This window comes from Bufo bufo, chromosome 4 (assembly GCF_905171765.1).
Source record: "Bufo bufo chromosome 4, aBufBuf1.1, whole genome shotgun sequence".
In the NCBI taxonomy this organism is placed as follows: domain Eukaryota; kingdom Metazoa; phylum Chordata; class Amphibia; order Anura; family Bufonidae; genus Bufo; species Bufo bufo.
Window position 1 is genome coordinate 28509868 of NC_053392.1, and position 14310 is coordinate 28524177.

Consider the following 14310-nt stretch of genomic DNA (forward strand, 5'->3'; position numbering starts at 1 on the left):
TTATCATCGCCTACAACTCCTATCATCACCCAGATGTCCATTTATTATTACCTACAACTCCCATCATCACCCAGATCTCCTATTATCATCACCTACAACTCCCATCATCACACAGATCTCCTATTATCATCGCCTACAACTCCTATCATCACCCAGATGTCCATTTATTATTACCTACAACTCTCATCATCACTCAGATCGCCAACAAGTTATCACAACTCCTATCATAGCCACCCTACCTAACACCATCCCCCGTGGTACCTCAGACACGAGGCTTCTGATTGGTGCATGGAGTTTGCACACAACCTTCATCTGACTGACACTAAGAGCTGGAGCGGGAGAAATTATTCCCACAACAAAGATGGCCGAGCAGCAACCCGGAGATTCCTGCGCATACTCCAAACCAGAGCATCTACGACAAGACATGTGCAGTCTGAAGAAGCGAGCCTCTTAGCGCGTTAGGTACCAAGCGCCGCCTTGTGCGCATTCTCACAGCTTGCAGTCACTTTCTCCCGCTCACTAATTACTGAACTCACTAATATTCACACTCATAGCAGTGACGGTCACTAATTACGCTGACGAATCCTTCCAACTGTACATGTCTGTAAGTTTTACCTTTAATCGATCCTATGAATTTTTTCTATACTCTTGTTAATGCGGATTTTGATCTTTTCCATGAAGATCATGTTTTTTCCTCTCCAAGCCCATCTGGGTGTTATTTCTGAAAAATGATCTTAGTTTTGGGGAATTGAAGGTGTATTTCTTCCAGTGTATATTTTAATTATTTTATTAAATCGTATGTTCTTATCCTACCCATGTCAGAAGAACCAGCATGTATAATCAACAAGTTAGGTAACGGACATATTTTTGATGCAGATATATGTTTTTTATTCACATTCCTAATGTACTTTTCCAAAATATGGTTTGCTGGAGTCATCCTCCTGGTCTTATACCATCTGCCAGTGAGGGCCACCCTTGTGGTCATAAACTTTATGTCTGATGTTTGAAGATGTCTTTATGGTCTATCGGTTTATTGCAACTATGGATGTCCTGGATTACCTGTGTGATATGTGTTGTGTGCTGTGTCCCTCATATGTTTGTGGACTGCAGTAGTTATGCACGGGTTCCAGTCAGCGTGGCTGTGGCAGGTAGGTTTGGAACTGCTTTAGTTCACCTGCCATATTCATGTATTTGTTTCCCCTTCCTTGCAGCTTGGCCAGTGAGACTCCTGTTCGTCCGTATCTAGGAGGAACAGGTCATCTTACCCTGCTCCTAGTTCAGGGCCACCCTGAGGGCTAGTAGGGACCCCAAGGTTCCGGAGTATGAGCCCTCCTACCATCAGGGTCGGCTCATACAGCTAGGAGTCAGGGTCAGAATTAGGGACGTAATAGGAGGTGACCGGCTCCCTGATTCCTGTCCTGGCCAAGCAGCGATCACCATCTTCAGTCATCGCACGGCTGAGGGTTTTCCCCATCCTCAGCCGTGACAGATCTTCACCGAATCTGGAAAGAAATTATAATAATAAATCGGGTCTGTTATACGATATTTGTCAGTTTGAGGTCATTCTCCCTATTTTCTTAGTTTTTTTCTTTTCGACGAATTTTGGATGCCAAAGTAGCTGCTCCAATTCTGAATGAATGAGCTGCTTTGTTTTTACATTTAAGTCGAATAAAGTTGAACTGGAATTTTGTTAAAGGAGAATTATTAGAATTAAGACCTGACCATTAACCGTTCTTTCATGGCTTGAACTGGACAAAGGTTAGATGAAGTTAATTCACTTAGCCTGATCCAAGTACCAATTCCTGATTGGTCTGATTTTGACCTTTTTATGACTAATATGATGTAGTTTCGGGCTTGGGATCGGTGTTCTGTAGATTGTATTATTTTCCTTTATAACATGGTTATAAGGGAAAATAATAGCATTCTGAATACAGAATGCATAGTAATATAGCGCTGGAGGGGTTAAAAAAAATAAAAAAATAATTTAACTCACCTTAATCCACTTGCTCGCGCAGCCCGGCTTCTCTTCTGTCTTCTTTCTTTGCTGTGTGCAGGAACAGGACCTGTGGTGACGTCACTCCGGTCATCACATGGTCCGTCACATGATCTTTTACCATGGTGACGGACCATGTGATGACCGGAGTGACATGCTGCGATTTTCACGCAACGCACAAGTGATGCGTGAAAATCACCGCTCGTGTGCACAGCCCCATAGAAATGAATGGATCAGGAATCAGTGCGGGTGCAATGCGTTCAACTCACGCATCACATCCACGCGGAAATCTCGCCCGTGTGAAAGGGGCCTAAGAGTTTATCTAGCAGTTCTAATGAAATTGGCCTGGTCTTTTCATACCTTTACTTATTTGTTTGAGTAAAAAATTTGATGTAATAGGTTCAGCATTGTAAATTTTTTAAAAACATGAAATACCAGCACACAGAGTACCTTCCGTTTTTTTTTTTTGTGGACCCATTGAAATGAATGGTTCCGTATACAGTCGGCAAAAAAAACAGAACAGACACGGAAAGAAAATACGTTTGTGTGCATGAGCTCTAAATCGTAGGTTCATTCCAGATTTCTTCCAAAGCTGTTGAGGGCAAGGGATTCCTGTCACATCTGCGCCTGGTACCAATTACCTGAATAGTCCGAAGTTCTGCGGGATAAAGAATCTGCTATTATATTGTTCTTATCTTCTATGTATTTGGCTTTCAGACAGATGTTATTATTCAGACAAATTAAAGCAATATGTCTCAAAATGTTTATTACTGCTTGGGATTTTGCAGCTAAACAGTTTATGGCAAAACCAACTCCTTTGCTGTCTGAATATAGTAAAGTGCGTCTATTACTGAAGTCATTGTGCCAAATTGTTAATGAAATCAGGACTGGAACGACTTCTAAGAAAACTTTGTTTTTTTTATAATTGAATATTCTAGCCAATTTGTTGGCCACATTTCAGCTGACCACTGGTTTTTGTAAATTGCTCCATAACCCACCGCTGCAGCCACTTCTGTGCATAGTTGCATGGCATCTGAGTCTGTAAATTCGTTGCCAAATTGTTCTGCCATTAAAGTTGTCCAAGAAGCGTAGCCATATATTTATGTCGTCTTTTATGTTTTGACAATCGAATATGGTCGAAAGGCGAGTTTTTTCCCTCTACGTTTAGAAAAAACTCTTCCCATTGGGAAAACTCCAGCTATGAAATTTAAAGAGCCCAGAGCCGATTGTAATCTTTTTAGGGTACTTTCACACTTGCGTTTTTCTTTTCCGGCACTGAGTTCCGTCCTAGGGGGTCTATACCGGAAAAGAACTGATCAGGCATATCCCCATGCATTCTGAATGGAGAGTAATCCGTTCAGGATGCATCAGGATGTCTTCAGTTCAGTCTTTTTGAATGATCAGGCAAAAGATAAAACCGCGGCATGCTCCGGTTTTATCTCCGGACAAAAAAACTAAAGACTTGCCTGTATGCCGGATCCGGCAGTTTTTTCCCATAGGAATGTAGTAGTGCATTCAAAATACCGGAATGCCGGATCCGTCCATGGGCAGACCAAAAAAAAGGTGTAAAAAATAAATGCCAGATCCGTTTTTCCGGATGACACCGGAAAGACGGATCCGGCATTTTAATGCATTTTTCTGACTGATCAGGCATTTTTCAGACAATTTGGCATATGTTTTGCCGGATCACTCTGCCGCAAGTGTGAAAGTAGCCTTAACGTAGTTGTCTTTGACGATAATAAATTCTTTAATAAAATTTTAGATGAGACTATTTTTTCCTCTGGTATTTTAAATTCCATATTTACCGTATCTGTAGCGATGCCTAAAAAGGTGATGGTATTAGTGGGAAGAACTGCCTTTTCTTCTGCTAATGGTATGTTGAAATAATCTGTAATATTTTAGATTTTTCTTTTAGTAGGTTGTAACAATTTCCATGTTTGCCTATAAACAAAAAAATCGCCCAGGTAGTGGATTACAAAACCGCCACCTGAATGACTTTCTACCATTTCAAAAAGCTGGAGAATGCCTCAAAGTAAAAGCAGGACAGCGAGAAGCCGATTGCGAGTGCTTTGTCGTAGTAGTAATTACCTTCGAATTGGAACCCCAGGGAGTTATAACCCTCTGGGTGAACTGGTAGTAATCTGAAGGCCGATATGATATCTGTTTTTCCTGCTTTGTTTAGTAATTGCCATGCTTGATCAAAAGACGAATAGTGTACCGAAGTGATATTTGTATCAATTAAGTCGTTTAATGAATGGTCTTTAGGATATGATAAGTGGTGAATAAGCCGGTAACTATTCGTCTCCTTTTTTGGAACTAGCCCCCAAGGGGATAATCTAACATTTTGGAACGGAGGAGCTTTGAACGGACCTGCTACCCTATTTTCAAAAATGTCTTTGTTTATTTTTTCTAAAAGTGCGTTTTTATTTATATTTACAGATTTCAAGTTTTCAACAAAAGAGTAACCAGTACCTGTAAACGGAGATACGTGAAAACCGGATGAGAAACTATCAATGAGAACTCGGGCCCTCGTTTTGTTTGGATAGAAGTTTAAACATTGAATGCTTCTCGGTATGATCAGTGGAGTCACTTGCTCTATTGGGGTCAATATTTTTTGAATTATGCCAATTTTGTTTCTTATAACATTTTGTTGCGGGGTGTCTCCCTGAGCAAATGGTGCACTCGTGTTTGTATTTACAATGGTTTTGCCCTCCGCATACTGACTTATTGTAAGCGAAGCTTTTTACTGACGAACAAGATTCGACCTTTGTGGTAACATACGGTTAATCCAGAGGTTGACGTCTTTTGCCCCCCAATTTAATTCCGGATAGACAGCAAGTTTTTGCCGGAAAGACTCGTCATATTTATACCATGTGGTACCTCCGAAATTTTTGTAAGCTTCCAATCTGCTATCTAAGTGATGAACACAGGTCTGGATGCTTCTCACCCAGAACTGCTGAGCAGATGCAGAAGGCTTGTAACCCGGTAAAGAAAGTCTTTTGTTGAATTCAGCAGATGAGGTCTCTGTATTACCAGAAGTGTCAGCGCACTGCAGATTGCAGTCACTATGATCTGTGGGTGACATCTACAGTCAGGTCCATAAATATTGGGACATCGACACAATTCTAACATTTTTGGCTCTATACACCACCACAATGGATTTGAAATGAAACAAACAAGATGAGCTTTACCTGCAGACTGTCAGCTTTAATTTGAGGGTATTCACATCCAAATCAGGTGAACGGTGCAGGAATTACAACAGTTTGCATATGTGCCTCCCACTTGTTAAGGGACCAAAAGTAATGGGAAATAATAATCATAAATCAAACTTTCACTTTTTAATACTTGGTCGCAAATCCTTTGCAGTCAATTACAGCCTGAAGTCTGGAACGCATAGACATCACCAGACACTGGGTTTCATCCCTGGTGATGCTCTGCCAGGCCTCTACTGCAACTGTCTTCAGTTCTTGCTTGTTCTTGGGGCATTTTCCCTTCAGTTTTGTCTTCAGCAAGTGAAATGCATGCTCAATTGGATTCAGGTCCGGTGATTGACTTGGCCATTGCATAACATTCCACTTCTTTCCCTTAAAAAACTCTTTGGTTGCTTTTGCAGTATGCTTTGGGTCATTGTCCATCTGCACTGTGAAGCGCCGTCCGATGAGTTCGGAAGCATTTGGCTGAATATGAGCAGATAATATTGCCCGAAACACTTCAGAATTCATCCTGCTGCTTTTGTCAGCAGTCACATCATCAATAAATACAAGAGAAGCAGTTCCATTGGCAGCCATACATGCCCACGCCATGACACTACCACCACCATGCTTCACTGATGAGGTGGTATGCTTAGGATCATGAGCAGTTCCTTTCCTTCTCCATACTCTTCTCTTCCCATCACTCTGGTACAAGTTGATCTTGGTCTCATCTGTCCATAGGATGTTGTTCCAGAACTGTGAAGGCTTTTTTAGATGTCGTTTGGCAAACTCTAATCTGGCCTTCCTGTTTTTGAGGCTCACCAATGGTTTACATCTTGTGGTGAACCCTCTGTAATCACTCTGGTGAAGTCTTCTCCTGATTGTTGACTTTGACACACATACACCTACCTCCTGGAGAGTGTTCTTGATCTGGCCAACTGTTGTGAAGGGTGTTGTCTTCAACAGGGAAAGAATTCTTCGGTCATCCACCACAGTTGTTTTCCGTGGTCTTCTGGGTCTTTTGGTGTTGCTGAGCTCACCGGTGCGTTCCTTCTTTTTAAGAATGTTCCAAACAGTTGTTTTGGCCAGGCCTAATGTTTTTGCTATCTCTCTGATGGGTTTGTTGTGCTTTTTCAGCCTAATGATGGCTTTCTTCACTGATAGTGACAGCTCTTTGGATCTCATCTTGAGAGTTGACAGCAACAGATTCCAAATGCAAATAGCAGACGTGAAATGACCTCTGGACCTTTTATCTGCTCATTGTAATTGGGATAATGAGGGAATAACACACATCTGGCCATGGAACAGCTGAGAAGCCAATTGTCCCATTACTTTTGGTTCCTTTACAAGTGGGAGGCACATATGCAAACTGTTGTAATTCCTGCACCGTTCACCTGATTTGGATGTAAATACCCTCAAATTAAAGCTGACAGTCTGCAGGTAAAACATCTTGTTTGTTTCATTTCAAATCCATTGTGGTGATGTATAGAGCCAAAAATGTTAGAGTTGTGTCCATGTCCCAATATTTATGGACCTGACTGTATATAATCTCACCCTCCTGTGCAGTCATTGTGCTCCTGTCACGGTTGGGAGCTCGGGATTTCCTGGCAGATGAAGCTGTGGTCCGTTGCTGAAGAGAAGATGAATTCCTGTGACTCTTCCTTTCTTCTTTCCTTTTTGCAGGCAGGGGAGAGAGCGGAGCATCGCTGTGCTGAGGACGAGCGATGACGTCATCCTCTGTGTCCGGCTCTGTGCTCCTGCTTAAGGCTGGTGCGCAGACCTGGTTAGCTGATTGAAGAGCAGGCTCATCGCTGGATCGTTCCTCCAGAAGACATCTGCGGAGCCGCTGTTCCCCATCGTAAGTTTCTGCCTTTCTTATTAATTGTTTTAGTAAGTCTTCCATTATTTTTTAATAAATGCAGGTTTTGTTTCTTTCATTAGAGAGCAGTGACAGTCACTAATTATCACAGTCATTAGAGAGCAGTGACAGTCACTAATTATCACAGTCATTAGAGAGCAGAGACAGTCACTAATTATTACAGTCATTAGACAGCAGTGACAGTCACTAATTATCACAGTCATTAGAGAGCAGTGACAGTCACTAAATATCACAGTCATTAGAGAGCAGAGACAGTCACTAATTATCACTGTCATTAGACAGCAGTGACAGTCACTAATTATCACAGTCATTAGAGAGCAGTGACAGTCACTAATTATCACAGTCATTAGAGAGCAGTGACAGTCACTAATTATCACTGTCATTAGACAGCAGTGACAGTCACTAATTATCACTGTCATTAGAGAGCGCTGACAGTCACTAATTATCACACTCATTAGAGAGAAGTTAGTCACTAATTATCACACTCATTAGAGAGCAGTGACAGTCACTAATTATCACAGTCATTAGAGAGCACTGACAGTCACTAATTATCACAGTCATTAGAGAGCACTGACAGTCACTAATTATCACAGTCATTAGAGAGCAGTGACAGTCACTAATTATCACAGTCATTAGAGAGCAGTGACAGTCACTAATTATCACAGTCATTAGAGAGCAGTGACAGTCACTAATTATCACAGTCATTAGAGAGCAGTGACAGTCACTAATTATCACAGTCATTAGACAGCAGTGACAGTCACTAATTATCACTGTCATTAGAGAGCGCTGACAGTCACTAATTATCACACTCATTAAAGAGCAGTGACAGTCACTAATTATCACAGTCATTAGAGAGCAGTGACAGTCACTAATTATCACAGTCATTAGAGAGCAGTGACAGTCACTAATTATCACAGTCATTAGAGAGCAGTGACAGTCACTAATTATCACAGTCATTAGAGAGCAGTGACAGTCACTAATTATCACAGTCATTAGAGAGCAGTGACAGTCACTAATTATCACAGTCATTAGAGAGCAGTGACAGTCACTAATTATCACTGTCATTAGAGAGCGCTGACAGTCACTAATTATCACACTCATTAGAGAGCAGTGACAGTCACTAATTATCACTGCCATTAGAGAGCAGTGACAGTCACTAATTATCACTGTCATTAGAGAGCACTGACAGTCACTAATTATCACACTCATTAGACAGCAGTGACAGTCACTAATTATCACAGTCACTAATTATCACAGTTATTAGACAGCAGTGACAGTCACTAATTATCACTGTCATTAGAGAGCGCTGACAGTCACTAATTATCACAGTCATTAGACAGCAGTGACAGTCACTAATTATCACTGTCATTAGAGAGCAGTGACAGTCACTAATTATCACACTCATTAGAGAGCAGTGACAGTCACTAATTATCACACTCATTAGAGAGCAGTGACAGTCACTAATTATCACACTCATTAGAGAGCAGTGACAGTCACTAATTATCACACTCATTAGAGAGCACTGACAGTCACTAATTATCACACTCATTAGACAGCAGTGACAGTCACTAATTATCACAGTTAGTAGACAGCACTGACAGTCACTAATTATCACAGTCATTAGAGAGCACTGACAGTCACTAATTATCACACTCATTAGACAGCAGTGACAGTCACTAATTATCACAGTCACTAATTATCACAGTTATTAGACAGCAGTGATAGTCACTAATTATCACTGTCATTAGAGAGCAGTGACAGTCACTAATTATCACTGTCATTAGAGAGCAGTGACAGTCACTAATTATCACACTCATTAGAGAGCAGTGACAGTCACTAATTATCACACTCATTAGAGAGCACTGACAGTCACTAATTATCACTGTCATTAGAGAGCAGTGACAGTCACTAATTATCACACTCATTAGAGAGCAGTGACAGTCACTAATTATCACACTCATTAGAGAGCAGTGACAGTCACTAATTATCACACTCATTAGAGAGCAGTGACAGTCACTAATTATCACTGTCATTAGAGAGCAGTGACAGTCACTAATTATCACTGTCATTAGAGAGCAGTGACAGTCACTAATTATCACACTCATTAGAGAGCAGTGACAGTCACTAATTATCACACTCATTAGAGAGCACTGACAGTCACTAATTATCACTGTCATTAGAGAGCAGTGACAGTCACTAATTATCACACTCATTAGAGAGCAGTGACAGTCACTAATTATCACACTCATTAGAGAGCAGTGACAGTCACTAATTATCACACTCATTAGAGAGCAGTGACAGTCACTAATTATCACAGTCATTAGAGAGCAGTGACAGTCACTAATTATCACACTCATTAGAGAGCAGTGACAGTCACTAATTATCACACTCATTAGAGAGCAGTGACAGTCACTAATTATCACACTCATTAGAGAGCAGTGACAGTCACTAATTATCACACTCATTAGAGAGCAGTGACAGTCACTAATTATCACTGTCATTAGAGAGCAGTGACAGTCACTAATTATCACACTCATTAGAGAGCAGTGACAGTCACTAATTATCACACTCATTAGAGAGCAGTGACAGTCACTAATTATCACACTCATTAGAGAGCAGTGACAGTCACTAATTATCACACTCATTAGAGAGCACTGACAGTCACTAATTATCACACTCATTAGACAGCAGTGACAGTCACTAATTATCACAGTTAGTAGACAGCACTGACAGTCACTAATTATCACAGTCATTAGAGAGCACTGACAGTCACTAATTATCACACTCATTAGACAGCAGTGACAGTCACTAATTATCACAGTCACTAATTATCACAGTTATTAGACAGCAGTGATAGTCACTAATTATCACTGTCATTAGAGAGCAGTGACAGTCACTAATTATCACTGTCATTAGAGAGCAGTGACAGTCACTAATTATCACACTCATTAGAGAGCAGTGACAGTCACTAATTATCACACTCATTAGAGAGCACTGACAGTCACTAATTATCACTGTCATTAGAGAGCACTGACAGTCACTAATTATCACACTCATTAGAGAGCAGTGACAGTCACTAATTATCACACTCATTAGAGAGCAGTGACAGTCACTAATTATCACAGTCATTAGAGAGCAGTGACAGTCACTAATTATCACACTCATTAGAGAGCAGTGACAGTCACTAATTATCACACTCATTAGAGAGCAGTGACAGTCACTAATTATCACACTCATTAGAGAGCAGTGACAGTCACTAATTATCACTGTCATTAGAGAGCACTGACAGTCACTAATTATCACTGTCATTAGAGAGCAGTGACAGTCACTAATTATCACTGTCATTAGAGAGCACTGACAGTCACTAATTATCACTGTCATTAGAGAGCAGTGACAGTCACTAATTATCACTGTCATTAGAGAGCACTGACAGTCACTGATTGATTTTATTATTTTTTATACATTTTGTGATTTCTCCTGAGGACGGGGGAATGAGGTAACCCCCCCCCCCCCGAATCGAGTTGAGCCCACCTGTGATAATAATAAAGGACATTACCAGAAGTCCCGTCTGCGGAGCTGCCGTTCTTCCTAAGACTCTCCAGGCGATCCAGACGAGGGAGGTCGAGTTTGTGGGTGTCCTGAGCTTATCCCACAAACCACCTCCCTGGTGAAGTGAGTTGTCCGTTCACTATTCTTATTTTATATGTTACTACATGTATTTATTGTATTGCAGCGGATCATCTTCTTCCCCTCCAGGTGACACATCTCATTACTTTCTAAGTACAACCTCACGTTAGTTTAGATTTCCATTTTCAATTTCCACTTTGAGAATTGTTCTCAGGGACATACAAGGGTTTGGCGCCTTCTTTGTGGCGGGTTTTTTAACATTTTTCTTTCCTTTTGCTGTAGTCACTAATTATCATTAGAGCAGGGGTGCACAGCCTTTTTCGGTCTGAGGGCCGTATTGTCACATCGCTCTATTTATATCATGGAACCGCAAATAAAAAAAATGTTGATTGGCGCTCATTTGCATCGGCCTATCAGACCGACCATTGTAAAGTGATTGGGGAGGAATGATCGCTATCAGTCAGTTACATTGACCATCGGTAGCACCTCCCTGATTACACAGAGAGATGTGCGGCACGATTATACAGGGAGTGCAGAATTATTAGGCAAGTTGTATTTTTGAGGATTAATTTTATTATTGAACAACAACCATGTTCTCAATGAACCCAAAAAACTCATTAATATCAAAGCTGAATATTTTTGGAAGTAGTTTTTAGTTTGTTTTTAGTTTTAGCTATTTTAGGGGGATATCTGTGTGTGCAGGTGACTATTACTGTGCATAATTATTAGGCAACTTAACAAAAAACAAATATATACCCATTTCAATTATTTATTTTTACCAGTGAAACCAATATAACATCTCAACATTCACAAATATACATTTCTGACATTCAAAAACAAAACAAAAACAAATCAGTGACCAATATAGCCACCTTTCTTTGCAAGGACACTCAAAAGCCTGCCATCCATGGATTCTGTCAATGTTTTGATCTGTTCACCATCAACATTGCGTGCAGCAGCAACCACAGCCTCCCAGACACTGTTCAGAGAGGTGTACTGTTTTCCCTCCTTGTAAATCTCACATTTGATGATGGACCACAGGTTCTCAATGGTGTTCAGATCAGGTGAACAAGGAGGCCATGTCATTAGATTTTCTTCTTTTATACCCTTTCTTGCCAGCCACGCTGTGGAGTACTTGGACGCGTGTGATGGAGCATTGTCCTGCATGAAAATCATGTTTTTCTTGAAGGATGCAGACTTCTTCCTGTACCACTGCTTGAAGAAAGTGTCTTCCAGAAACTGGCAGTAGGACTGGGAGTTGAGCTTGACTCCATCCTCAACCCGAAAAGGCCCCACAAGCTCATCTTTGATGATACCAGCCCAAACCAGTACTCCACCTCCACCTTGCTGGCGTCTGAGTCGGATTGGAGCTCTCTGCCCTTTACCAATCCAGCCACGGGCCCATCCATCTGGCCCATCAAGACTCACTCTCATTTCATCAGTCCATAAAACCTTAGAAAAATCAGTCTTGAGATATTTCTTGGCCCAGTCTTGACGTTTCAGCTTGTGTGTCTTGTTCAGTGGTGGTCGTCTTTCAGCCTTTCTTACCTTGGCCATGTCTCTGAGTATTGCACACCTTGTGCTTTTGGGCACTCCAGTGATGTTGCAGCTCTGAAATATGGCCAAACTGGTGGCAAGTGGCATCTTGGCAGCTGCACGCTTGACTTTTCTCAGTTCATGGGCAGTTATTTTGCGCCTTGGTTTTTCCACACGCTTCTTGCGACCCTGTTGACTATTTTGAATGAAACGCTTGATTGTTCGATGATCACGCTTCAGAAGCTTTGCCATTTTAAGAGTGCTGCATCCCTCTGCAAGATATCTCACTATTTTTGACTTTTCTGAGCCTGTCAAGTCCTTCTTTTGACCCATTTTGCCAAAGGAAAGGAAGTTGCCTAATAATTATGCACACCTAATATAGGGTGTTGATGTCATTAGACCACACCCCTTCTCATTACAGAGATGCACATCACCTAATATGCTTAATTGGTAGTAGGCTTTCGAGCCTATACAGCTTGGAGTAAGACAACATGCATAAAGAGGATGATGTGGTCAAAATACTCATTTGCCTAATAATTCTGCACGCAGTGTACCGCCAGTTATCAGGAATGAGCGTCCCTATGGACTAGAGTTGTTGCGATACCAAAAATTTTATTAGATTTCAATACCATAAAAAAGTATTACCATACTCGATACCATTCAATACCACGCGAAAAAAAAAAAAAGCCACGTGCATTCCGCATTTTATGGAACGTCCGACCCATAATCAAACAGTCCGAATCTCGCGGTTTTTATAAAAAATAAATCTGATACAGCATTCACTGCATAGGAGATATTTTTTTATATTTTGATAGTTCGCACTTTTTTGGGCGTGGCGATATGTAATATGTTTATTTATTGTTTATATATTTTATATGCAAAATTGGGAAAGGGGGTGATTTAAACTTAATATTTTGGTGTTTTTTTTTTTAAAACTTTTTATTTAATAACTATTTCCCCCTTAGGGGTAGAACCTGGGATCTTTTCATCCCTTGTCCGATTCACCCTGATAGAGCTCTATGAGGGTGAATAGGACCTCACACTCTCCCTGCTGCCCTGTGCATAGTACACACAGCAGCAGGGAGGTTACCATGGCAGCCAGGGCTTCAATAGAGTACTGGCTGCCATGGTAACCAATCGGTTACACTGCTGGGGCTCCGATCAGAAGCTACCACTGCACCACCAATGAGGAGGAGGGGACCCTGTGGCCACTGCCACCAATTATTATAATACTGGGGGGCACATTGCGCCACCAATATTTTTAGTACTGGGGAGGGGGGGTGCAATGAAGATAAGTAACCATTTAATACAAATACAGGAGGCGGGTGCCGGCGGCAGAATCACATAGCCGGCACCCGACCTCTATGACAAGGAGCTGCGATCAGTGCCGCACTTGAGGGGTTAACTGTCGCGGATCGCAGAGCCCTGTCATAGAGGTCGGGTGCCAGCTATGTGATTCTGCCGCCGGCACCCGCTGCCTATATTTGTATTAATGGGTGAGTTATCATCATAGGTGGCGCAGTGGCCACAGCCCCTCCCCTCCTCCGCCCCTCTCTCTTCTTATTGGCAGTAGCGGCACAGGGGGGAGGGAGTGAGAGACTCCTTCTCCCCTTTGCTGCTGAGGAGAACATGGCGCTCGCTGAGAGAAGCATGCGCCATGTTCTCTGATACTAGGCTGTGCAGCAGCACAGCCTAGTATCGGTAAATGTCAAATCCCGGTATGGAATCGATACCCGTACAAAAGTATTGATTGGGTATCAATAATTCGATACCCGCTACAACCGTACTTGAGCATGGCCCCGGAAACCGAAGAGTTATATTTCCCTGCTCCCCGCGCTGTTTTCACCTGGCAGTGCATGGCCATGGTCACATGCACGTCTCCAGCCAGTCACTGGCTTCAGCGGTGATGTGGCCACAAGCATCGTGTTACCTCTGAAGCCAGTCACTGACTGGAGTGGGGCATGTGACCATGTCCATGCACTGCCAGGTGAAAATAGAGCAGGGACCAGAAGATGGAGGCAGCAGGGGCAGTGCGGAGGACCGGAGGGGCAGGGAGCAGGTAAGTATGACTCTTCTGGTTCAGG

The 14310-nt window shown here is 42.0% G+C and overlaps 1 protein-coding gene across 3 annotated transcripts in view; it reads left to right on the forward strand.

Annotated features, from left to right (window-relative positions):
• Positions 1-10429: 10429 nt before the first annotated feature.
• Positions 10430-14310, forward strand: part of LOC120997080 (zinc finger protein 34-like) — a 32119-nt gene continuing 28238 nt past the window's right edge. For 2 of the 3 annotated variants that reach the window (XM_040427003.1, XM_040427004.1), the window contains exon 1: positions 10430-10735. The gene's annotated coding sequence lies outside the window, so the exon portion shown is untranslated. The remainder of the gene's footprint in view (positions 10736-14310) is intronic. The other variant, XM_040427002.1, reaches the window with a different exon arrangement.